This window comes from Engystomops pustulosus, chromosome 3 (assembly GCF_040894005.1).
Source record: "Engystomops pustulosus chromosome 3, aEngPut4.maternal, whole genome shotgun sequence".
In the NCBI taxonomy this organism is placed as follows: domain Eukaryota; kingdom Metazoa; phylum Chordata; class Amphibia; order Anura; family Leptodactylidae; genus Engystomops; species Engystomops pustulosus.
The window spans coordinates 14,027,337-14,054,289 of NC_092413.1; the positions used below are offsets into that span (position 1 = coordinate 14,027,337).

Sequence of the window (26,953 nt, forward strand, 5' to 3'; positions counted from 1 at the left end):
GGAGGGGGGAAAAAAAATTCACATTATTTTTATGTTCAGTAGCACGATGGCAGGAGCTTAATTTGCCAAGTACTTACAACCTCAGTGTAAAAGACACATGTTTTGAGTTTCCAATGGTTTCCCAGCTATCAGTCCCATCCCCGATGAAAGTGAAAACGGTCAAAAGTCGAAAATCGCCAAAACTGCTCAATCCCATCACGCGATCCTGCTGCGGGATGTTGAAAACTCCAAGAGGAATTCTGTAGAATGGCCCCTTTATTTGTCGGATCGTGTTGGGATTTTATTTTTATGTTTTCTATATGAATAAACATGGACATGTGGACTTTATTAATACTTTTATCACCGAATCTGCCAACATAATGCGGCACAAATTGAAATTGTGATACAAGAGTGATAGACGTTGGAGACGTGTAATGAAAACAAGACGACAACATTGGGAGTGGATGGTTGCAACGTGGTAGACGTAAAAGACACGTAAATGATCTAGAAAAAAATTCAGATTGGCCTTACACGACCCGTAGCTCGATTACGAGACAAATTTCCTTGGACTCCTAGCGATGCCTTGCCCTGATATATGCTGTGCTGAAAATGACTCCCATATGTTGGTTACCATCGATTATAATGGTATTGATGGTTTAACATTAAACAGTGCACCACCTCGCGGATATCTTCTACAACGCCTATCATCTGTCTTATTTAGCCTCCTCCACCGTACTCCATCGCTCGCTCCCACCATGAGTCAGAATATGACATTTACTCCCGACCTACCTTCGCCATGACTCTCTAGGATATGGGAGAGATAGTGGGACATGATGCATTTGTCTTGTTTTAATTCTCAGTACACCCTTGTAGTGTGATGGATTATGAGTTGGTAGAGGTATATGATGTACTACTCATAGTTTCTGCTCCAGGAACTCAGATAGTGGAAATGAAAGCATATAAAGATAAAGGAGGAATAAGAGAAGCAGAATGTACTAGACACCCCAAATGTGTGGCGAGAGGTCATAAGGCAGAGAAATCTTCACGTTTTACCCAAACTTATGTAATGGTAGACAGGGCAGCCATCAGGAAATTCGGGGCCCCATACAGCAAAAGTGTCTGGGCCCCAACACACCCCAAAACCGAACAAGCCTACAGGAGGACAGGCGGGTATACAGGGGGACAGGCAAGTATACAGGGGGACAGGCGGGTATACAGGGGCACAGGCGGGTATACAGGGGGACAGGCGGGTATACAGGGGGACAGGCAAGTATACAGGGGGACAGGCGGGTATACAGGGGCACAGGCGGGTATACAGGGGGACAGGCGGGTATACAGGGGGACAGGCAGGTATACAGGGGCACAGGCGGGTATACAGGGGGACAGGCGGGTATACAGGGGGACAGGCGGGTATACAGGGGCACAGGCGGGTATACAGGGGGACAGGCGGGTATACAGGGGGACAGGCAGGTATACAGGGGCACAGGCGGGTATACAGGGGGACAGGCGGGTATACAGGGGGACAGGCGGGTATACAGGGGCACAGGCGGGTATACAGGGGGACAGGCAGGTATACAGGGGCACAGGCGGGTATACAGGGGGACAGGCGGGTATACAGGGGCACAGGCGGGTATACAGGGGGACAGGCGGGTATACAGGGGGACAGGCAGGTATACAGGGGGACAGGCAGGTATACAGAGGGACAGGCAGGTATACAGGAGGACAGGCAGGTATACAGAGGACAGGCAGGTATACAGGAGGACAGGCAGGTATACAGGAGGACAGGCAGGTATACAGAGGGACAGGCGGGTATACAGAGGGACAGGCGGGTATACAGGGGGACAGGCGGGTATACAGGGGGACAGGCGGGTGTACAGGAGGACAGGCGGGTGTACAGGAGGACAGGCGGGTATACAGGAGGACAGGCAGGTATACAGAGGGACAGGCAGGTATACAGGGGGACAGGCAGGTATACAGGGGGACAGGCAGGTATACAGGGGGACAGGCAGGTATACAGGAGGACAGGCAGGTATACAGGGGGACAGGCAGGTATACAGGGGGACAGGCAGGTATACAGGGGGGACAGGCAAGTATACAGAGGTCTGGTAGCTATATACATGAGGGTGTGATGAGACAATCTCAGTATCAGGAAGTCTCGGAGGGTCCTGCAGGAGATGCTGCGTCCTGTCACTTCCTGGCTCTCATCTCAGATACTTGCACTGTAGTGACATAAAGGTGTCTGCCAGCCCTGTGCCAAGTTCCCTGCCCCATGCCAGTCACCTTGACACTGCAGCCAGTGCAGGAGGATGAGCGTTGTAGTACAGTCACTCCCTGCTGCCCCGCGCACGCTCTGCCACTCACCCGCGCTGTCCTGCACCTTGGGTGCGAGCTGTCTGACCAGCACCTGGATCTTCTCCCATTGCCCTTCAGCCCTGCAGCGCTCAATCTCAGCCTCCAGCTTCAGGTGAGACTGGGACAGCCGGGCGGCCATGACGTGTCATCACCCGGGCACAGGCGGCGCTGACCACACATATTGTGCAGCACAGACCGCACAGTCTGCGGCCCACCGGCCGGGCCCCCGGGCCCCCCCCCCCTAGTGTCTTAGAGTCCGGGCCCCATAGGGCAGTACCAGTTGTACTGCCCTATCGGCGGCCCTGATGGTAGATAAAAGCGATGCTTATTCTGAATATGTAATTCTTATCTCTGTACTTATAGGCATTCCCCCACAGAAAGCTTCATTATATTGCCGTGTTATACGTCCAGGGTTTTATATTATCACAGAGTTTAGAAACTGAGGCAGGGGTGTTCATATAACAAAAAGTTGAGCTCTGCTAGGAGACACAGTAAGAGTCCTACTTAGCCTGCCACCAAACAGTGATTGACAGTGAGAGTCCTGATTACCCCGCCCACACATAGTGATTGGCATTGAGAGTCCTGATTACCCCGCCCCACACACAGTGATTGGCAGTGAGAGCCCTGATTACTCCTCCCATGCACAGTGATTGGCAATGAGAGTCCCGATTACTTCTCCCATGCACAGTGATTGGCAATGAGAGTCCCGATTACTCCACCCACACACAGTAATTGGCAGTGAGAGTCCTGATTACCCCTCCCACACACAGTGATTGGCAGTGAGAGTCCCGATTACTCCGCCCACACACAGTAATTAGCATCGAGAGTCCTTATTATATCGCCCACACACAGTGATGCAATCATAAATGTTGATTTTAGAAAGAAGGAGGCCATGAATAACAAATACAAGAAGATAACACAGTCACGGTGCCCCTGGTTTATCATGATGGATTTTGATGGGAGATTATCTTCAAGGCATATAACAGGATTATAATTCGATCAATATCAGATCTTCTAAGTCCGGCATCCTCACGATCAGTTACTTGAGTGGCCTTGATACCTCTCTGTGTGCTGCCTCCACTTCCCAGACCTTTGACGTCAAATCCATTCCAGGTTGCTATATCCAACATAGCCACTGTACCATGTGTGGCGCTGTGCTTGGTAAATTGTGAACAGGCCACAGCACATAAAGTCTATGATTCCCCTGCAAATATCTAATGGATCTACCGGATGTCGGAACCTACGTATTATAGGAGGACCCCTTTAAGTTATCCTTTCTTAGTCTTCTACTTTTGATATTGTTATCATTTGGATTTCCAGTTGCCAGATCAGAGGCATTTTGCTTGTTATGATAGTAGCATCCTCTATGTATAGTAATATTACAGCTTCTCTCTTACCCCGGTATATGCCGTATACCAGAGGAATTACCAAGGGCACCGAGCATGACTATTAATAGAGTCTCTGCCGCGGATCAGATATAACTTAATGACCCGGCTTTTGTTCTGGAGACAGCACACGGCATGATGTCATCTTTACCCCCCCCCATCGGTGATTTATCTCGATTGTGTAATGCAGCATGCGGTTATTTATGACATGAAGATATGATGAACGCCTTCTATAAATACAATCCCAGCTTGTAATCACATATTACAGCTACCCCCTGCCCTATAAAATCACCGGGACGCAAGCTTTCAAGTGCAGAAGGGCTTAAAAAGCCATCGCTCCGGAGACGTAAAGCCGCATTAAACCTTTCAACAGAACAATGAGAAACCCGATCCCCAAAGACACCAATCCCAGCTCCCTCGCAAAGTGAAGACGCAAGGCCCAGGTCCAGATTTGTTTTATTATCCTTTTACCTTTGTTAAAATTCCTTAGAGATTAGATGTTTTTATTGTAGCGTGATTGTGAGACATTGCATGGAGAATCCACCTTCTAAAATATATTAAATTATATATTAATACAAGATTGGGCGCAGGGGGGGATGCCACCTTAAGTATGCCTCAGGCAGCAGAAAGTTTAGGCTTGCCCCTGCCGCCACCTCATTTTTTCCTCTACCGGGCAGGTTGTAGCTGTACTCCGGTCACTGCTACCCCTCATCCTGGTTCAATTATCTACTTCACCTGCATCTAGACCAGTGCTGGCGAACCTATGGCACGGGTGCCAGTGGTGGCACTCTGAGCCCTTTCCTTGGGCACCCAGGCCTTCACTCCAACAGTTTGCCAGACAGGACTCAAAGCTTCCTCCTGTGGTCCAAGTCCACATGCCATGCTCAGCGCCATTTTAAAGCAACATCCTTGGCTGACAGGACTACAGGAGGAGCGAGAAAATGTGGATTATTGTTGGAGCACCTTCTTTGGGTCCTCTGATTCTTTCTCTTCGGGTGACCCTGGAGGTAAGTTACAATCCAAATTTCTCCATCTTCTTACTGTTGGTGAACTCAGGCCACCAATACGATTGAAACCTGTGATGCAATAAGTTGGCACTTTGCGACATATAAATGGGGATTGGTTGTGGTTTGGGCACTCTGTCTCTAAAAGGTTCACCATCACTGATCTAGAGGATAGCTCCTCAGTTCTAGTAGACGCGTGCCTCAAGTCCAAAGATAAAAAAGGCCTGTATGTCTGGGTCTATTGTGTCCGCCTTCCGATCAGAGCTCACTCCTGATGATAAATGGCTTCTTCTGGGAGGTGCCTGAGTATTTAAATCCCCAACTTTCTAGTGTCCAAACTTTCTGGTTTTGTCTGATATTAAGATTACTGACCCCGACTCGGTTTAACGACTCCAATTCTGCCATAAGACTCGATACTCTGCTTCTCGTGACAATCTTGGCTTGTACTCCGCCGGCCACAAACAAACAGGTTTGGTGCCACAGTGGGTTCACAACCCGCTGGTCGTTACACTTTTAACAATCCATGAAATGGTAAAACAAAAAAATGATCCGTAAAAACCTATTCGATATCCATTCCATCGAGTCTCAACATAGTTTAATCTCCTTGAATAATAACCAGCCATGAATGGCTCACCACCCCATTCCATCCCCCGCTGCTGCCATCTCTTCCCGGTGTAAGAAATAAGTTGACAGCTCTGGCATGGGCCGCACGCTGCAGTCCCGGACTTGCACAATGTCTAGTTCAATTCTTGGCAACCGTTTAATGGAGCTATGGGATTTCTAGGCGGCGAGCTGTGTCTAACGATTAGTACAAGTGTAGCCTCGAGGTGCCAGCCCGTCTTGATAACTCGATCGGTTTTGGTGAGGGAAGTTTAATGGCCAAATATGAGAAGAAATTTTTCTTGAAATAATGACAACAATATGCTACGAGTGAATCATATAGATGTGCAGATTTATAAGAAAATCCATGGAGAAGGCCAATGGGTAAACGCCGGCCAAGGGAACTTTTCTCTATTGACTCAACTCCAGTCATGTTATTGTATAATAGTGAGGAATTCTCCGCGGACATCACGATAAGGGTTGCTGACGTGAGTCGGGAAGCCACATTGTAGGCTTCCCCCTATTGTGGTTGATATTTTTAATGTTATAAGGTGGCAACCATGCGCATGATGGTTGTGGTCCAGTTAAAGATAATTTATTGGTGCGGAGGAACTTCACGTTATGACCCTGTGGAATACTGCATCAGGATTTGTGTCATAGAGCCTTTATGTCATAGACCAGTGATGGTGAACCTTTTAGATGCCGAATGCCCAAACTACAACCCATGTATATTTCACAAAGTGCCGATGCGACAATTTAAGCAGTAACTTATTACTGTTTAAATTGTATAGGCACCTAAGGATACCAATACAGTAGAAGGAAGGAGTAGAAGTTTGGATTATCATTGTAGCTTCCTTCTAGGCTCCTGGGCTGCCTGGGACTGCAAGAGGCCTTGAGTCCGGTCTGGTGAACTCTGCACTAGGGTGATGGCAAGGGTGCCCATAGAGAGGGCTCCGAGTGCGACCAATGGCACCCGTGCCATAGGTTCGCCACCACTGTCATAGAGTAAAAATATGTTAGGGAGAACTTTTTTTTAGAATATTTTTAGTCTCCACCTTAAAAGAGAAAATTTTGAATCCACAGGCTCCTGAAGACAACTGTAGATAAATGTTTTTGGCTCTTGATCCAAAAAGCAACACCCCCAGGATACTTACAGGTAAAAATTTGTATATGATATCTAAGGACAATTTACATAAAGTCAGTTATGTTTGAAAGATTTTAAGGTTAATTTGTTAATATATATTAAGAAGTCATACATGGTCCAATGCCCCCCAACTACTACTCCTTTAACTGTATGTTTGACCATTCCTACTTTAGCTGGTGTTACGTTACCCTAAACCAGATATCACACATGAGATGATGGTTTGGTGGTCGGCAGAACAGAAGAGGACACTATGATGGAGATTTTTATGTATGGTGGGGCCCACTATAACAAGCTCTTGAAATCCAAGGCAAAATGACCTTTGATATGATCTTCTGGCTCACAGAGAGAGTGGCACATTCAAACCTGGTCTTCCAGCACTTTCTATGTAGTCATTTCAATGAAGTCAGTGCATAGTGCTGCCTACAGTGAGTGGAGAACCGGCACTGATATCAAAGCCGGTTAACAAGGATCTGTCAAAAACAGAAGAATGTTTATGGCCCATTTCGGAGAGTGCTTTCAACTCCATAGGAGCCAGTTAGTCCTGCCACAACAAGGGTAAGAATAGGACCTGCTCTTTTAGTTTCAGGGTGGCCACCTGGCCCGGGCACGGTGTGGTAAATCCTGGTGGCCTTATCATGACCGTGCATAATAGTAGCCAATGTCGGCCATGATGGCTGCCATATACAATGAGGCCTAAAAGTGACTATATTTTTTTTCCTGGGCCATTAGAAGTATCGGTGGATACTCTAGGGACATGGAGATTTTTACTACATTGCTTAACCAGAGAAGTTGTCATCATGGGGGTGGGGGGGGGGGGGTGGCTGGATGGAGAAATGCAAATAGAGGCATCACCCATAATCTTCTAACTTAAAGGACATCTACCATCAGATATACCGATGGTAGACTCCTATAATGTACTTACTCATGGGGGTGTTGTCTTTTTAATAGTGGTTTCAGGAAATTCTGGAATGGGGCAATTGAACCCAAAAAGACTTTTATAAAATATGCTAATGAGACGGAGGGGCTTGGGCTCACATCACCTGAGCACCTCCTGGCTCCAGGGCCTAATAATTTGTGCACACCCCCACTGTTCTCTATATAGCTGGGTCCCGTCCTCTAATCATTCAGACTGCCGGTGACGTCAGCCGGTAGTCTGAAAATCTTGTGGAAACTTTCCTCGCATGCAGTTGGCTTTGGACGTGCAAGGTAAGTCTCAGCGCGCATGCACAAGACTTTCAGACTGCCGGCTGACGTCGCCGGCAGTCTGAATGATCAGAAGGCGGTACCTGGCTGTATAAAGAACAGTGGGGGTGTGCAGAAAGACAACACCTCCATGAGTAAGTACATTATAGGAGTCTACCATGAGTATATATGAGAACTGTCAATCTGTGGAATAGCCTGCCTCAGGCGCTGGTTACAGTAGGGACAGCAGAGAGCTTCAAGAACTATCTAGATGCCTTCTAGCCTTGACGGCTATATTATATAGAATTTTTTCCCCTAAATCCCTTCCTCATCCAATCCCTTCCTTTCCTTGGTTTAAATTGATGGACATGGGGGGGGCGTGGCTAGACCCTGAGCCTGATGGACGCACATTGAGACAGCTCTGCAGCCCCGGTGCCTATTTTACCCTTAAGGAGGGCCCCTAAAGCTAAAAAGACCCCCAGAAGGGGAGTGAAGTCCTCGGGACCCCAGAACGCGAAACGGGTGGGCGAAATACCACTTACCCGCTTTTTCCTCCGCTCTTCTGCAGCAGCCAGCACAGGACCGCGTGCTACCCGGAGACCCAACGGCCCGCTGAGGAACCAGTCGCAGCCGGCAGAAGCCCTCACCATGGCACCCACGCCTGCAACGGGTAAGAGGGGAACCGCGGTGTCCACCGCCGCACCGTCTCCGCACGTGGCCCGCGGCGATCCAGCCAGGGCCTCTCAGGCCGCGCCGAGCCGCCATCTTGGCCCGCAGCCAGACAGACAGCGCGGCTCTCCCGATGCGCAGCAGCGCCAGAATAAAGTGGCGCAGCAGCGCCAGAATGAAAAAGCGCAGCAGCACCAGAATGAAACAGCGCAGCAGCGGCAGAATGAAACAGCGCAGCAGCGCCAGAATAAAGTGATACAGCAGCGCCAGAATGAAGCAGCGCAGCAGCGCCAGAATAAAGTGACGCTTCCACAGAACTCTGACCAGAAAGGCAGCCTGCGACACATTGAGGGGGGGTCACCCCTCCATCTGAAAGAGCCTACCCTGCAACATCTGCAGACCCCAGAAGACTAACACGACCCTATGGAAGAGGGTCAGTTTGAAAACGAAGGGCAGGGGCGACATTTTGGGAGCCTCCCACTGAGGTCCCCCCAACTCCCACAGCCTGGGGAATTTGTTCCTGGAACCCCGTTTGTCCTCCGGTCACAAGCTACGGAGGACGAGCTGGGTGCAACCCCCACTCTCGCCCGCTATGCTGCGCTATGGGCGTCATCGCCTGAGCACCTCGGTACAGACGATATGGCAGACAAGAGACCACCGGTATCAGAACCGCTCTGGCACGCTCACCTTCAGAACCTACCTACTAAAGAGGACTTTAAATCTTTAATTGCCGAAGTTAAGGAGGCGTTCAGATCTGAAATTTCGGAGATACGGCGCGATATACAGGGCATGACGCAGAAAATTGACCACCTAGAAGCGGAACAGGCGGACTCAATGCGTCAGATTACACATACGCAACATGCCTTGCATTCTCAATCTGTCACATTACAAGACATGGCCAGACACCTTGAAGACCTCGATAATAGAGGTAGGCGTAATAATATAAGGGTGAGGGGCCTATCGGAGGTGGAGGGTAAAGAAGATGTCCGTGCCACACTTCAAGCGCTTTTCTGGGGGGGAACCGGAAACACAAGTAAAACTTGATAGAGCTCATAGAGCATTGAGGCCTAAAGTAATGGGAGGAGACCCGCGAGACGTGGTCTGTTGTGTGCATGACTTTGAATTAAAGGAGCGCCTCATGTTTGCGGCGCGGAAGAAAAAGAATTTTGTCTTCAACGAGGACACCATACAGCTTTATCAGGATCTTTCTGGGATCACCCTTCAGAAAAGACGGATTCTACGACCACTGCTGGACATTTTACATAAGCATGACATTTCCTATCGCTGGAACTTCCCTTTTGCCCTGTCGGCCACCAAAGATGGAATAACGGCGACGCTCTCAGCAATGGAGGAGCTGCAGGAATTCTGCGACATCTGGAACATCCCGACTCCACGACTGGACGACTGGGGGGACCTTCCCCCTCAGTTGCGCCAAATGCAGAATAAGACCCAACTGCAACAGAAGAGACGAAGGCCGCGAACCAGAGCTCCATCTCAGGACTCTTATGATTAGAGGAGAACACCTGCTGCATATATATCCTTTATAGTTATCATACTTGATTGAAGGGGGTCTTATGTTTGCTCATATTTGCTTTGATTCGGGGTACCCTTCCCCTCCTTAGTAAATTTGGAAGTAATATGCACAAGGGCACCGGGGTTAGTGTCTGGATAGTTAGAGATATATCTCAGTTCTTATTTTTGTGTAGTACTACACTTGATGCTTTTTCTTTTTTTCCTTTATTAGGTTCTATTGCCACGTTTTTCCCCCACCAGGTGGGTCTTTCCCGGATCCCGCCCTCTGACCCTAACATAGGGCTGATACAGGAGGTGGTGAATCCGGTTCAGCTGACTATACTCCCCCATCTTAGGGGCAGACCGGCTGAATAGACCTGCACTAGGGTCAGGAGGTTTTCCTCCCCCTGGTTATAGTAGTAGGAATTTATCCTTGTTTTCTTATTACCTCCCCCCCCCTTTTTTTTTTTCGGGAGGGGGGGGGGGTTGTTTTTTCTTTTTATCTGTTTTGACTATTTGTCTTGTGGTGTGAAAGTCTTGTCCCTTCCCCCGTCACCCTTCTTGTCGCCTTTCCTAGCCTCCCTGACGCTCTAGGCCTCTATACACCGACACCCTCCCGTACCACCACACTAGAGCTTTAAGAAAAAAGCTATACATAGCCTCTCCCACACTCCCCCACCTCCCCCAGAGCTTGTCCAGTTGCATCCTATTCAGGGGCGCCATCGTATTTTGCCCAGGAGTATCGGTTAGCTAACTCACCATGGTTCAGCTTTTGACACTTAATGTAAAGGGGCTCAATTCAGCTCGCAAGCGACGACTTACGCTCAATGAGCTGAAGAGAAGTAGAGCAGATGTGGTGTTTTTGCAGGAGACACATTATGATGCTACGGGGAATTTCAATTTTGCTAAGCACCTTTACCCGGTATCTTATATGGCATCCACAGAGAACAAAAAAGCAGGAGTGGCGATCCTGTTCTCAACCTCGTGTCCCATAGTACCTGAGACAGTGACTTCGGACCCTATGGGTCGCTTTATCATTGTTCAGGGTAAAATGTTCGGCTCGCCTGTGCTCTTATGCAATATTTATGCCCCCAATTCTTCACAGGTCCGCTTCATTACCAAAGTTCTGAATAAAATAGCCAGACTCCCAGCGGCACCCCTACTGATAGGAGGGGACTTCAATGTAATCTTTTCAGAAAATATGGATCGACTGGCAATCGACCCCAACCCCACCACTAGATCACAGAGCACTATTTCAGCGGCTTTCCGTAGAGTCATCAGGAGGTTTGCTTTGTATGATTTATGGAGAGTGGGCAACCCGGGCGACCGTTCATTTACCTTTTACTTTGCACCACATGGCACCCATACCCGTATAGATTACTGGTTTGGAGACATCCAATTCTTGCGAATGATGCGTTCCGCAGAGGTGGGAGACACATCGTGGTCAGATTATGCGCCAGTTCTACTACAGCTTAGAGAGGGCCCCTCCACAACTAGGGCATGTCATTGGCGTTTAAATGAATCCCTTCTTAAGAAACCCCTGATCAAGGAGGAGCTAAATGGAGCACTACGGGAATATTACCAGCTTAATGAGGATTCAATTCCCTCTATCCCTATGATATGGGAAGCTCATAAGGCGGTCTTCAGAGGTCATTGCATAGAACAGGGAACCAGATTGAAAAGAAATAGGGTCCATCTGGAAAAGGAATTGAGAAAGGAGATTGGTAAGCACGAGGCAGCTCTGTTAGCCAAACCAACTAGGAGGAGACTCCAACAGCTAATTGAGGTTAGGGAGCAGTTGCGAGAGGTTCAGACTCAAGCGGTAGAGAAATTACTGGTGTTTACTAGGCAACGGTATTATGAGCAAGCACCATTCTCTCCTAGCGAGACAACTGAGGGAGAAGAGAGAGCACCAAACTCCCCAATCTATTGCATGATCCGAGAGCAATTGCCTCTCGCTTCCAAGAATTTTACGCTAAACTGTACTCCCTCCCAAATACTCTGCCCCTAGATGAGGGCCTTAGAAAAACGCTGCTATTGGATTTTTTGAACTCCTGCTCCCTCCCTGGACTCCCCTCGGAGGCCATCGAGACGCTCAGCTCAGAGTTAACAGCGGATGAGATAGAGGAGGTGATTAAAGAAATGCCTAATGGGAAATCCCCGGGCCCAGATGGGCTCACATATCTTTACTATCAGACCTTCTCCCCTGTGTTGTTGCCACATATGACAAAAGTGTTTAATGCGTTTTTACAAGGTGAACCCATGCCTACAACTTTCACCCATTCCTATATCACCCTTATCCCCAAGCCTGGGAAAGATGCGACCGATTGTGCTAATTACAGACCGATTGCGCTTTTGAACGCAGATTTGAAAATATTCACAAAACTACTGGCCAATCGCCTGATTCAGTGGATTCCTCAGGTAATCCATAAGGACCAGGTAGGCTTTGTACCAGGACGACAAGGTGGTGACAACACGAGGAGAACAATTGATCTTATTGATGTAATTAATAAACAAAAAGACCAGGCCCTAATTCTCAGTTTAGACGCAGAGAAGGCGTTTGATCGCCTCAGCTGGCCCTTTATGTTCCAAGTGCTAGAACACATTGGAATAAAGGGCCCCTTTCTTCAGGCTCTGAGGGGGTTATATTCAAATCCTACAGCAGAAATAAAGCTTCCACATGCGTCCTCCCCACCTCTGCGGATCAAGAATGGTACACGTCAGGGCTGCCCACTTTCTCCTCTCTTGTTTATACTCTGCATTGAACCCCTGGCCTCCATTATCCGTCAGGACCCTAACATCCATGGTGTCATGGTTAGAGACAAGGAATTTAAATTGTCGTTGTTCGCAGATGATATCTTACTCAACCTCTAATCTCCCTACCTAACCTACAAGCAAGGTTACAACAATATGGCCGTCTTTCTGGCTATAAAGTGAACACCTCAAAGACGGAGGCCTTGCCTCTCAATATTACCCAACCGCTGGTAGACCAATTGAAGACCACATTCAGATATAACTGGAAAGCAGACACTATTAAGTATCTGGGAATACTCCTGACCCCCTCTTACAACACACTGTATGGGCAGAACTTCCCTGGCAGTTTTCAGGAAATAAGAACTCTGCTTGATAATTGGAACAGTCTCCCCCTCTCTCTTTTTGGCAGGATAGCAGCGGTCAAAATGACTATTCTACCTAAGCTGCTGTATCTTTTTGAAACCCTGCCGGTGGCAGTGCCGCTGGGTGCTCTGAGGTCCCTGCAAGCATCAATATTACACTTCATCTGGGCGAAAAAGAGACACAGAGTTTTCAGGTCTGTTCTACTCTCTCACAAATCTAGGGGCGGCCTATCGGTGCCGGATATAACCAGATACTACTGGGCAACACATTTGAGGCGTATTCCTGCATGGTCCACCCTACTAGCATTCTCTAAGTGGATGGAGATAGAGAAACTGTGGCTAGCCCCTTTCCATCCTAACTCTTACCTTTGGCCTAAAGAGGCGCCTGCGCTGCCTGATCCCCAACTAGGCCCTATTTCATTCACGATTAAGTTATGGAGGGCCTGTCTGGCTAGATTCCCACTAGTGTCTAAGTGTTCCCCTATGCAATCTTTCTTACACACTCCCCTCATGCAACAAGCTGGGGCTGGGCAGGAAATTAAACCCTGGCATGAGAAGGGTTTATTTAGATTTGCAGATATTGTGGACTACTGCGATAGGAAGATTTTGCCCTTTGCCGCCCTACAGGATAAATTCCATCTCCCACATACGGCCAATTTCCACTACATCCGAATTAGGCACTTTTTACAATCCCTGGACAGTGCTGAGACAGTCTCGGCACCCACCACGTTCGAACACATTTGCAAAACTGCTACCCAGACTTCTGGACTCATATCAGATATCTACATGATACTACTCCAGACGAACCCATCGCACACCCGTATATGGCCTAGTGGGAGAGCATAGTGGGGGGGCCGATATCTCAGGACACTTGGCGACTGATCTGGCATAGGGCGGCTAAGACCTCCCTGTGTGCTACACATAAGGAGAACCAATACAAACTGTTGATGCAGTGGTACCACACCCCATCCTTGCTGCACAGATTATTTCCAGATACGCCAGATACTTGCTGGCGATGTGGCTCAGTTGGGGGTACTCTTCAACATATCTTCTGGACGTGCCCATTGTTGCAGCCTTTTTGGCAGGAAGTAAAGACTCTCCTTCGGGTGGATATCCCGCTCTCCCCATTATTCCACTTGCTGAACGTCTCTCCGCACCCCATGGCCAAAGCGACCACAAAACTGAGCTTACACATTCTTACAACTGCGAGGTGCACAGTTTTGGAAGAGGCAAGCCCCCCCCTCCCGAATGGACCTTCTCTCTAGGGTAAGAGAAACTCGCAGTATGGAATATCTGACTGCCTCCCTGAACAATCGGATCCCGCTGTTTGACAAAACCTGGGAACGTTGGGACCGCTACTGGATAGAAGAACGAGCAGGAGGAGGAGAGTGACAGGGCCATCCCTTTAGTGTCTACCCAAGTGTTAATTGTTGTCATAGTGAGTATGAATGACTGTCTTTGTTTGTATCCCTTTTCCCAACCCCTTTAGATGGGTTAGGCATTGAGTTGATGCCATCTTTGGTATTTGTTTTACTATTATATACATATTGTACTGCTGGATTTTGCATTTTGATTCGCAAACAGAAGATTTACACTGCTGATATTCTATGGGGAAACAGATTCCTTTTTTGTCTTTTAGTTGTTTTACCACTGGGAAACTTTTATGTGATACATGTACATGATAACTTGTTTGTTATATATTTCTGAAAAATAATAATAAAAATACAATTATATATAAAAAAAAAAAAAATTGATGGACGTGTGTCTTTTTGCAACCGTATAAACTATGATACTATAATGGTATATGTCATTTTAGTCTGTACTGCAATCTCTGCAAAGCTCTGCACAATCCGTTTGGTTTGGTTTCTTACTCCTAGTTACAAAAATATAAGCTAATAGCAAAACTTTAAATTACCTTATATACTCGAGTATAAGCCTAGTTTTTCAGCACAAAATTTGTGCTCAAAAACCCTAACTCGGCTTATACTCGAGTCAACTAAAAACATAAAGACAAAACTCACCTTTCTGACGTCACCCATAGGTCCTCTTCTGTCTGAGACAGTCTGAGACAGAAGAGGACCTATGTGGGACGTCGGAAAGATGAGTACAGTGTTATTTTTTTTCGTTCTACAGGGGCTGGGTAGGCTGTATGCTACAGGGGCAGGGCAGGCTGTATGCTACAGGGGCTGGGCAGGCTGTATGCTACAGGGGTTGGGTAGGCTGTATGCTACAGGGGCTGGGCAGGCTGTATGCTACAGGGGCTGGGCAGGCTGTATGCTACAGGGGCTGGGTAGGCTGTATGCTACAGGGGCTGGGTAGGCTGTATGCTACAGGGGCTGGGTAGGCTGTATGCTACAGGGGCTGGGTAGGCTGTATGCTACAGGGGTTGGGTAGGCTGTATGCTACAGGGGCTGGGCAGGCTGTATGCTACAGGGGTTGGGTAGGCTGTATGCTACAGGGGCTGGGCAGGCTGTATGCTACAGGGGCAGGGCAGGCTGTATGCTACAGGGGCTGGGCAGGCTGTATGCTACAGGGGCTGGGCAGGCTGTATGCTACAGGGGCTGGGCAGGCTGTATGCTACAGGGGCTGGGTAGGCTGTTTGCTACAGGGGTTGGGCAGGCTGTATGCTACAGGGGCTGGCAGACTATATACTGGGAGGCTGTAACCAATGCATTTCCCACCCTCGGCTTATACTTGAGTCAATAGGTTTTCCCATTTTTTTGTGTTGAAATTAGGGGTCTCGGCTTATACTCGGGTTGGCTTATACTCGAGTATATACAGTAATTTAATAAAATGGATTTCTGCAAATAGAAAATGAAATACATAATTTATTTCCGCTCCTAAGCTCCCCCTAGTGGTAGCGGCAGGTAGCCAGAATTTTATAATTTACCTTGGGTCCCTATTAAGATATAGAATGAAGTTGTGACACTATAAAAAAATTTACTTGAAAAGTAAGACTTCCAGTGATGTTTTCGGAAAATACTAAAACTGTATGAAGAGCCAAAATCTTAAATTTTTTTTTGTTTTTTTTTTCCACAACAAACATAAATTGTGGATGTGCGAGGTAAACCGAGTGCAACTCCAGCAGATTCTGTGAATCATTCCCGTCCCGCCCCTTTTGTTTAGGAAAAAAAACGAACAGATTTTTCGAGTGCACTCCTCTATCACAGAATCAGCTGGACCGCTGACAGTGTTTTTTTTCAGAATCTGAAAGGGAAAACAAAACTTGGCACGACGGCCGCCTGTATAAATTAATGTCAGGTTTAATAAACAACAAATCGTGGTCTACGCTATGAAGCGGATACATATACGGGAATATCCTGTCCTGTGGCCAAAAAAATTTTTTTTTGTCGCTGTGTTTACAGTTGCCTGAAAATGAATGAAAGAAGGACATTTTTGGGGCATAGCATCAGATTATTTTTAGCTGAAAGAAAACTGTAAACTGAAGACTTGGAGGAGAGAAAAGCATGATGGGAAAAACAAAAAAATAAACTATAGTTTAAAAAAAAAAAGAAAAATGGACAGTTTTTTGTCTGTGACTCCCATGCAAACCTTTATGTTACATGCCACAAGTAATCCCTGTCTTGTCTTTTCTCCATGCCTGCTTGTTTTATAGTGATGGAAGGAAAAAAAAATAAGGAAGGCGGGGTCAGACTACAAAGAGTTTGTTTGTAGTCTGTAACCATGGATACACATAAATCAATATAGGAACCATGTGCAGAAAATACTCAATACACAGTAAAAATTTGCTCTAATACTACTCATAGGGGCACATTTACTTACCCAATCCTGTCACGATCCCACGGCGCGCTGTCTGACAAGGATTCGGGTCCGTCGAGATTCACTAAAGTCGTGCGCCGGATATCCAGTAGGTGTCGCTGCTGCGCCGAGGTCCGCCGGAGTTCACCTGCTTCTTCCCGGTGCATGTAGGTGCTTGATCTTGTGACACATTTCGTTTTTTAAATTCCGCGTTTTTTCAGAATCCGTCGGGTTGTCCGAAGGCTACGCCCCCGGATTTCTGTCGCGTGAAAGCCAATCTGATCACGTGCGCCAAAATCCTGGTGGAATTCGGCGCAAAACGGAAAAATTTGGGAAACCCAACAAAAGTGCGGCCATGGAGCCCTTAGTAAATGAGCCCCATAGTGTACATGGATATTAAAGTGAATAAAGTGATGAAAGTATTTAGTGTTCTTTGGGCTTCAGAGCTGAAATCTCACACCGACCCCTAATGGCATTGAACATAGATGAACATACGGTTTCATATCCCTATAATATTCATACAGACAAGGGCCCATGGCCGTCTTAATCGGCCTCTGGCTAGAGGACTACTTTTTGAAAAAAGGTTTAAAGGTTTTCATTATGGGTCAGTCCCTTTAAGCCAAGACATAACCAAAGTCTCACGCGCCCCAGTACAATAGTTTAGTCTGGGGCCACCATGTAATGGCCACCAGTACCTTTCAGCAGATTACATGACCCGTTGATTCATTACCAACATCTTAGAATATTTGACGTGTAAACAAAGTAAGGTTGAAGGATTTACAATGCTTAAATTGTCAAAGTGCTGACTTCTGGACCTCTATACTTGAAAAACTCTATTTCCAGCCCATTTTAAGATAGAAATCATGGATTAATGGAGTTGGGATATAGGGGGACCTTTCACTGATGTCCCAAAAATTAATTATGGTAACTTCCTTCACTTAGCAGTTATATCTCATACATTGGAAGGAATCCTCATGGCAAGTAGATATTAAAGTTTGGCCCATTAGAAAATATCTACCATATCGGACTTAAGTCCGATACTGAACCCACTTGCATTCATAGCTAACTCAGCTTTGTACCCCCAGCATTTACCCCAAGTTAATTCACACCTATCTTCCAAGGTGGAGAGCTCAATGTCAATATTCTGCTCCATGAATGTAAAGCTACACTAAAATTGTAGTATTTGAAAACCTTGTTCTTCCTTTCCGGGTGATTCCAGATCCTTCCACTCCGAAATTTGATAAGAAGGCATCACATAACATTAGCAGTCAATCTCTGTGATGTAAACACATTAATCTTACAGTGGAATTTCTCAGGCTCTTTTTATATAAAGATTTACTTTCTATTTTTTTTTTTTCTTCTCCGAAAGACATGGAAACTAAATTTGTAAACACGGCATTCCATTGTTAATCTGTCATCAAAAATAATTACGCCGAGTGAAAACTGAGCAGTGGGAAAATTCCACCGGACCCGTGATTAAATTTAACGACGCGCTCGCAAAGACCCGGAGTTCAGAAGTTATTCCGAAGTGAGGGAGTGACCTGTGCCGGAATCCACCAACCACCGGATCATCAATGAGACTTTGCCGTTGATTAGGGGAAAATAATTAGCCGGTGTAAGGTTTTTTCGGGAGCCGGGGGAACCAATGTTTTCTTACTTAGATGTGAGGAGGAATCTATACTGCAAATCTTGTAGTACATGTTTTGTGGTTAACCAAACATGCAATGAGTCAAAGTATTGGAAAGGGAACAGTAATTGAAGACAAATGTTATGACATAATCATTTATACACAGCAGAGAGGCTTCAGATTAAATGTACTCCGCGCCGCGGCTTAGCAAGTGTTATCTGCAACTTTTTGCCCCCCCCCCCATTCCATTCCTTCTTCCTTCCCATTTATGTATTTATTGTGATGCTAATTTGTGCCACATGTTGTCTTCTCCGTCTAAAAGCAGAATTAATATCCATCCAACCAAAGATACTTTAGGATACTCTGAAATATGAGGATCGTAACTCAATACGTGTAAGGTGGTGACATGTTGGAATGAAGGTGAATGTTTCGAAGGTTTAGTGCAACAGGATGGGACTCATTTACTTACCCGGTCCTGTCACGATCCAGCGGCACGTTCTCCGACGAGGATTCGGGTCTTCCGGTGTTTCACTAAGGTCGTGCGCCCGATGTCCACCAGGTGTCGCTGCTGCGCCGAGGTCCGCCGGAGTTCACCTTTCTATTCCTGGTGCTTGTAAGAGTGTGTGAAGCGGCACTTTTTTGTATAAATAGCACGATTTTCCCGAATCCGTCGGGTTTTCCGACGGTCACGCCTCCCGTTTTTCGTCGCATGCAAGCCGGTGCCGATGCGACACAATCCGAACACGTGCGCCAAAAACCTGGGGCAATTCGGCGCAAAACGGTAAAATTTGGAAAACCCGTTGGAAAAACGCAATTCAGTAAATGTGCCCCGATGTGTTATTCAAAAAAATGGATGATTGGGTACATGCTAAGGTCGGGGAACCTGATTTTGACAGCTGGATCAAGGACAAGCTCAGGGTGATTTTCCTCTGCTGGATTGGAGACCCACTTTGTTTGGTACAAGATTTTCTTCTGATTGGCTTTGGATATAATTAGGCGAGGCACAAATCTGATTTCCGATTCTGGACTGAGGGTATGTTGAGTTGTGGGTAGCTGATATTCCTCTGTTAGGCTGAGAACATACTCAGGGGTGGGTATGTGATTTTCCTTTGGGCCAGAGACATGCCCAGGGGTGGATCCATGATTTACCTCTGCTAAGTTGTGAACATACTGAGGAACAAGAACTAGGGATGATTTCCTTTTGCTGCACTGGGGATGTAGTTTGGAGCAAACACCTGCTTTTCCACTGCTGGGCCATGGACATACCCAGAGGTACCTGGGTTTTCTCTGCTGGACTGTGGAAATACCCATATGCGGGTACCTGAATTTCCTCTGCCAGATCAGAGAATATTTGGATGGCTTTCGAAATTTTCTTTGTTGAACCAGGAACATGCTGCGTTAGGGGTATCCGATTTTCCTCTGCTGAGCTATGGACATGCTTAGGGCTGGGTAAATGACTTTGCTTTGATTGGTCAGGAATACATTATAGGACAAGTCCTGATTTTCTACTGCTGGGCAACTAAGCCAGAAACATACTTATAAGTGGATGCATGATATTCCTCTGAAGGACCAGGGACTTGATCAGGGCCAGGTACCTGCTCGGATGTGGATCCATGATTTTCCTCTGCTGCATTACGGACATACTGAAAAACAGACAAATGATTGACCAGGACATTCTCAGATTCAGGTGGATGCCTGACTGTCCTCTGATGGCAATGGATAAAGTCAGGGTGCTTTTGGGTCAGAGACATGCTTAGGGGTGGATCCATGATTCCCATCTGCTCCATTGCAGATATATTCAGTAACAGGCACCTGATTGCTTGTAGGTAAGCAAGACAGAGAAGATCCACAGTGTGGCGCAACTTCACTTTGGTAAGAATCTTTATTGCAAATGAACTACGCGTTTCGGCGCTTGGACCAGCGCCTTCGTCAGGTTCGGCAAACAAGATAAAAGGTAACATACATGGCTATATTTTATACATAGAGGCTGGGAGCCTCATTCTCAAAAAGGGGAGGTACGTCATAGGTAAGATGGTGGGATAGGAAGATGCTGCTGTCCATCAGTGGCAGCCCCATGTTTTTTACAGGTTAAAACAATAAATATTTGGATAATAACACAATGACACAATAATAACACAATAACACAATAATAACACAGTAATAATCCCGCATACTTCATATAGATACAGATAGGTTGGTTAAAATAACGGGTTAAAAATAGCATGTTAATAAAGAAGAAAAAAAAAAAATTTGAAAAAGAATAATAAGGGGTTTACCCTGGATCCAGTGGGAAGGTGTATTGTTGGGGCTTATGTTTGGTTGGGACCTGGGGGACTCAAGTGTGTAAGCAACCAAACATAAGCCCCAACAATACACCTTCCCACTGGATCCAGGGTAAACCCCTTATTATTCTTTTTCAAATTTTTTTTTTTTCTTCTTTATTAACATGCTATTTTTAACCCGTTATTTTAACCAACCTATCTGTATCTATATGAAGTATGTGGGATTATTACTGTGTTATTATTGTGTCATTGTGTTATTATCCAAATATTTATTGTTTTAACCTGTAAAAAACACGGGGCTGCCACTGATGGACAGCAGCATCTTCCTATCCCACCATCTTACCTATGACGTACCTCCCCTTTTTGAGAATGAGGCTCCCAGCCTCTATGTATAAAATATAGCCATGTATGTTACCTTTTATCTTGTTTGCCGAACCTGACGAAGGCGCTGGTCCAAGCGCCGAAACGCGTAGTTCATTTGCAATAAAGATTCTTACCAAAGTGAAGTTGCGCCACACTGTGGATCTTCTCTGTCTTGCTTACCTACAAGCATCTCCACACCGCGGGATTCTACCTCTGGACGTTCAATCCTCGTGGCTCCACCGGCAGCACTCCACATACTTGACTACATGCTAGGCTAAAAGATAGCCGCAAGGTGAGCAGCTTTTATTAGCATTTTTTAAATACCTTTTTTTAATCAAACCTACACCTGAGTCGATGCGCCCTGGTCTTTTCCCTTCTACTCCTGATTCATAGAATCGGTCCAGACCCTCTCCTCAGGCACCTGATTGGCCAGGGACATGCTCATATGGGGGACATACTTGGGGGCACGTACCTGATTGTCCTCTGCTTAGACCCAAGAATACTTGGATGGTTACCTGATTTTCCTCCAATGGGCCACAGACATGCTTAGGGGTGGTAGATGAATTTCTCTTGTTTGGCCAGGAATATACTATGGGGCAAGCAACTAATTTTTCTCTGCAGGGCAACTGGAATGAGAAGAATACTAAGAAGTGGATGTACAATATTCCACTCAAGGACCAGGGACATGATCACGGCCAGGTACCTGATTTTCCTCTGTTGGAAAGAGACCTGGTCAATGGGGGATCCATGATTTTCTTCTGCTGCATTGTGTACATACGGCGGAACAGGCACCTGATTGGCCAGGGAAATGCTCAGAAATAGGTCCATGATTTCCTCTTGCTGCAATGGGGACATGCTTTGGGATTTTCCAATGTTGGGAAGAGATCGAATACTTGACTTTCCTCTGCTGGTCCAGGTACAAACACATAAGTGCTCTCCTGATTTTCCTCTGAGGGACCAGGGACTTACTTAGGGCCAAGTACTTATTTATTTATTTTTTTTTGGAAAAGGAACATCCTCGGGCAGGGTACCCAAATTTCCTCTGCTAGATCACGAACATACTCATGGATGGGTAACTGATTTCCCTCTAATTGGCCAGGATAAAACTAGCTACCTAATTTTCTCCGCTTAGCAGTGTGGGAAGAGGCTTCCACTGTAGGTTGTTATGGGTATGGCCATATTTGTAGATTGTAAGTGCTTCCCATCCTATAATTGGACATTTTATACTCACTGTTTTGGACAACATATTTTTTCACTTGTGACTGATATAGAATAATAACCGGCTTTATACTTTGAGCTTAGAAGTTTTATCTGGTGAATATGAGGAACCTTTTCTCGTAAAGCCCATCTAAGTGTTCCATAAATCTTCTACTAAGTTTGTTGACCTTCTCCTCATTTTCTTAGTTTCATCGTGTTCTTTTCATGATGCCTGGAACCATATTTCACATAGAAGATGAGGTGCAACCCTGGATTTGATGAGAGGTAACATCACATTATTTTCTCTTGCTTCAAAAACTAACTATCAATAACAAAAATATTTTACTGGCAGGAGGACGTAGTAGACTACTGCACAGCTCCCCGCCCAAAAAACACTTTTATTCTATTTTTTAAATAACTTTTCATTAAAAAACAATTAAAGGGGCACTTTATGAAAATTGGGGGTCAAACCATTAGTCCCTTAGTTATTCTGAGAAGGAGTACAGATTTAGAGCTATAGTTCCTTGCACAGTTGGTGGACATCATCCTCAAGATCAGAGGCGTCCTAGAGGCCCATAACAATCATGAAGTGGGCACGGCACACAAGGGTAAGCTGCCCTACCCTGTTATAAGTCCCCACATGCTCGGCTGCCCGGACACTTCCCCACGGTTGCACGTGAGCTGTGGGTCCAGGATCGAAGCACGGATCGGGCGGGGTGAAATAATCATTAAAAGCAAAAATCTTCCGGCTGACCTGGGACCTGTCTCTTCTGGAAACCATTTTTGGGCATCCCAAGTTAGAGACAGCAAGTATTATTGGAACCTCTAAAATTAAAGTGGAAAAACACATTATAGACTGATCCAACTTTGATGTAACGTCCGTAAAACTAGACAAAATGAGGCTGAATATTGTGTGTGGCCTCCACGTGCCTGTATGACCTTCCTACAAAGCCTTGGCGTGCTCCTGATGAGGTTGCAGATGGTCTCCTGTGGAATTTCCTCCCAGACTTGGACTAAAGCATTCGCCAACTCCTGGAAAATCTGTGGTGTAATGTGACGTTGGTTGATTGAGCGAGGCATGATGTCCCAGATGTGCTCAATTAGATTCAGGTCTGGGAACGAGTGGCCCAGTCCATAGCTTCACTGTCTTCATCTTGCAATAACTGCTGACACACTCCAGCCACATGAGGTCTAGCATTGTCCTGCATTAGGAGGAACCCAGGGCCACCAGGATATAGTCTCACAAGGGGTCTGAGGATCTCATCTCTGTAGCGAATGGCATTCTGGCTAACACTGGGGAGTACATGGAGGGCGTTGCGGTCCTCCAAAGAAATGCCACCCCACACCATTATCACTGATCACTGCCAAAATGGTCATGCTGAAGGATGTTGCAAACAGCAGATCGCTCTCCACGGTGTCTCCAGACTCTGTCATGTCTGTCACATGTGCTCAGTGTGAACCTGCTTTCATCTGTGAAGAGCACACTGTGCCAGTGGTGAATTAGCCAATCCTGGGGTTCTCTGGCAAATGCCAAGTGTCCTGCACGGTGTTAGACTGTGAACACATCTCCCATCTGTGGACGTTGGACCCTCATACTATCCTCATGGAATTTGGGATTTGGTGTACCTGGGTATCGCCTTCAGTGGAGCCCAGTCATGAACGTCATGTCATGGCTTTGGAAGGTCACCAAGGACCTCAAAATCATACAAGAAGCTTTGTAAATAAAGTTATAAAAAGTTAAGCATTAATTCAAAACACTTTATTTGATTGGAGGTCACTGACACTTCATGAAGATATAACGGATTAAAAGAGTTGTCCAAGAAATATAAAAAAGATGCTTAAAAAAACAAACATGTACTTACCCCCTCAGTCACTCCCGGTGTTCTGTGTTGTGGTCTCTTTGTGCCCTCTCCCTTTTTGTATACAGGGGTATGGAAGGCGCACTCAGACAGCTTTCAGACGGCCAGGCATGCCCACCCATCACCATATCCCAGCGCCTGATAAGATGCAGCTTTCGTGCCCCTGTAAACAAGCCACGGCACAGCATGGAGAGGCCGCGGCATGGGACACCGGAGGGGGGGGGGGGAACGTGGAGGTAACTACATGTTTATTTTGTTAAGCAGCCTCACCCCATCACAATTTTTTTTATATCTCTCGGACAACCCGTTAAAGGTCTTAAAAAGCATAAACGTAAGAATAATCAAGTAAGTGATCCAAATAGACTAGAGGTCTCACATATATTTTTGTCCAATTACGTCTACAAGTTTCAAGGTCAGAGCAATCAGATTACGCGTGAAATATCCAAAGAAGCTCCAGACACTTGCATCTCACTTGGCTCTAGGTTCCAGGTTAACCTATAGTGAACCTTTCCAGAATATTTTGGATTCGCTCATAATGTTTTTGGGAATGGATCCCATTAATAGCAGCAGTCTTCAGATAAAGCTCATACCGAGCACAAGAAGAACTTAGGCAGGTGGACATGAAGTCTCAGTTCTTCTTCCAAAAATAAATACACTTATCTTCTTATTTTTGATCCAGTATTGAGGAGGTGCAACCAACCTGATCCTTCTCTGGCAGTTCGGCTACTCCTCTCAGCCAGAAGACATCTCGATTAGGGAGTCTTAAAGGGACCTCATGAAATCTCATGTTGAAGCATATGTTTGGACTTTATAAACTGTATCTTAAGCAACTTGCCCAAAAATGTTGTGAATACAGCCTTAATGTAGACATTTACTTTAGATAGCCAACAGATTTTGGTCTGCAGACCGCCATAGTTGGTCAAGGTTGCATGTGCTTTCACGTCTGGTGGTGACCACATAACTTCGTACAAATGGAAATCCAACATGGCTAACCTGACTTAGGAAACATCTTCAAGGCCTAAAGGTGACCACACACATCAGATAACTGACCGTTGCCACCAAAATTATCATAATCAATATTTTTGAGCCAGTCCTCTTGTAAGAAGCTAGGCATTGGTGAGGTTGATCAGAATAAATAACAGATTCATTGATACAAACTTTTTTTGGCATCAACTTCAACCACTGGTGAGTTCCCAACACCAATGGGACATTTCCGTAAAAATGGATTCCTCATTAAAGGGGCTGTTTCAGGCTTGAGTGTTCTCACTAAGTGAACAAAGCTCAACCATTCATGCTCAACCTGCCACTCCATTCAATATGAGAGTTTTGTAAATTGCCGAACACAGCACTTGGAATCGCCAACAATATCCTAGACAGTGAATGTTTGTGCCGACGATTGCCGAGAACGGTGCTCAACAATTTCCAACACTCAGTATTTAATGGAGTGGCAGGAAGAATACTTAACTTTCCGCTTCCTTCAATTAGTAAGAATGAGACCCCAGTTCTTGAGATCACTGGGGGTCAGTTCTCATGATTGGCGTTGGTCCGACTGCTGGCATTATTATCCTCTTTCCATCTGGACCCCTATAAAGTCACATTGGTGGTAACCTATATGGGTGGTGTACAATTTTAGACAAAAAACCCTGCTTAAAGGGGTTTTCTAATCAAACATTTATCTCCTTTTCACAGCATTGATCCCTCGAGTCTGACCTCTGGAACCCCAAACATGAGAAGAATAGAGAAGTTGCCCAACTTCTGAGACATCTTTGATTGCGTTCCATGCTTATCCTGCACTACATTAATTTCTACAGAGCCTCGGGGGGTCTTACAGTAAGGCCAATCCCAAAAATCATAGTCACTATTGAGAAGTTCAGAGGCTTCACGGTTCTTCCCGGTGCCGATTGGTTGGACCCCCCCAGCAAACAATGAGTTATCCCGGATCTTGTGGGTAAGGGATAAATATATGTAGAAAATCCCGTCAAGTAGAACTCTTTTTTTAGTGTTTCACAAGCCCCGAAAGGGACAACTGGCGAGGGTTAATTTATCAAAAACCACATAGGGGCAGATTTACTTACCCAGTCCCGCCGCGATCCCGCAGTGCGTTGTCCGACGAGGTTTCAGGTCCGGCGCGATTCACTAAGATAGTGGGGCACATTTACTTACCCGGTCCAGTCGCGATCCAGCGGCGGGTTCTCCGACGCTGATTCGGGTTCTGCCGGGATTCACTAAAGTCCGTGCGCCGATATTCACCAGGTGTCGCTGCTGCGCCGAGGTCCGCTGGAGTTCACCTGCATTTTTCTGGTGTATGTGAGTGCTTTATCTTGCGACACAAATGGCTTTTTAAATTCTGCGGTTTTTCCGAATCCTTCGGGTTGTCCGGTGGCCACGCCCCCCGATTTCTGTTGCGCGAAAGTCGGAGCGATTGCACCAAAAATCGATCGCGTGCGCCACAATCCCGTGAAATACAGCGCAAAGAGGAAATATTCGGGAAAAACCCGACGGATTCGCGGCTGAGGACCCTTAGTAAATGTGCCCCAGTGTGTCCGAGTTCCTTCCTGTGTCGCTGCTGCGCCAAGGTCTGCCGGTGTTCACCTGCTTCTTCCTGGTGCTTGATCTTGCCACACAAAACCTTTTAAAAATTTCGTGGTTTGTCTGCATCCGTCGGGTTGCCCGACGGCCACGCCCTACGATTTCTGTCGCGTACAAGCCAACGCCGATGTGCCGAAATCCAATCCCATGGGGCAATTCAGCGTAAAACTGAAATATTCGGGAAAACCGACGAAAGTGCAGCATTCGGACCCTTAGCAAATGAGCCCCATAGAGGCAACCAACCACCAAAATGGCCAATATTCAATCCAATATAACGAGGCATCAAATAATTTCACACATCCATTTTTTCTTACTTCCAGGATTCAATTTATTT

General features: G+C 46.3%; 1 long non-coding RNA gene across 1 annotated transcript; it reads left to right on the plus strand.

Annotated features, from left to right (window-relative positions):
* Positions 1-4,019: 4,019 nt before the first annotated feature.
* LOC140121007 (uncharacterized) lies at positions 4,020-26,007 on the plus strand. Its single transcript, XR_011854008.1, has 4 exons — positions 4,020-4,159; positions 6,404-6,476; positions 22,379-22,456; positions 25,720-26,007. It is a non-coding gene; the product is annotated as an uncharacterized lncRNA (long non-coding RNA).
* The last annotated feature ends 946 nt before the right edge of the window (positions 26,008-26,953 follow it).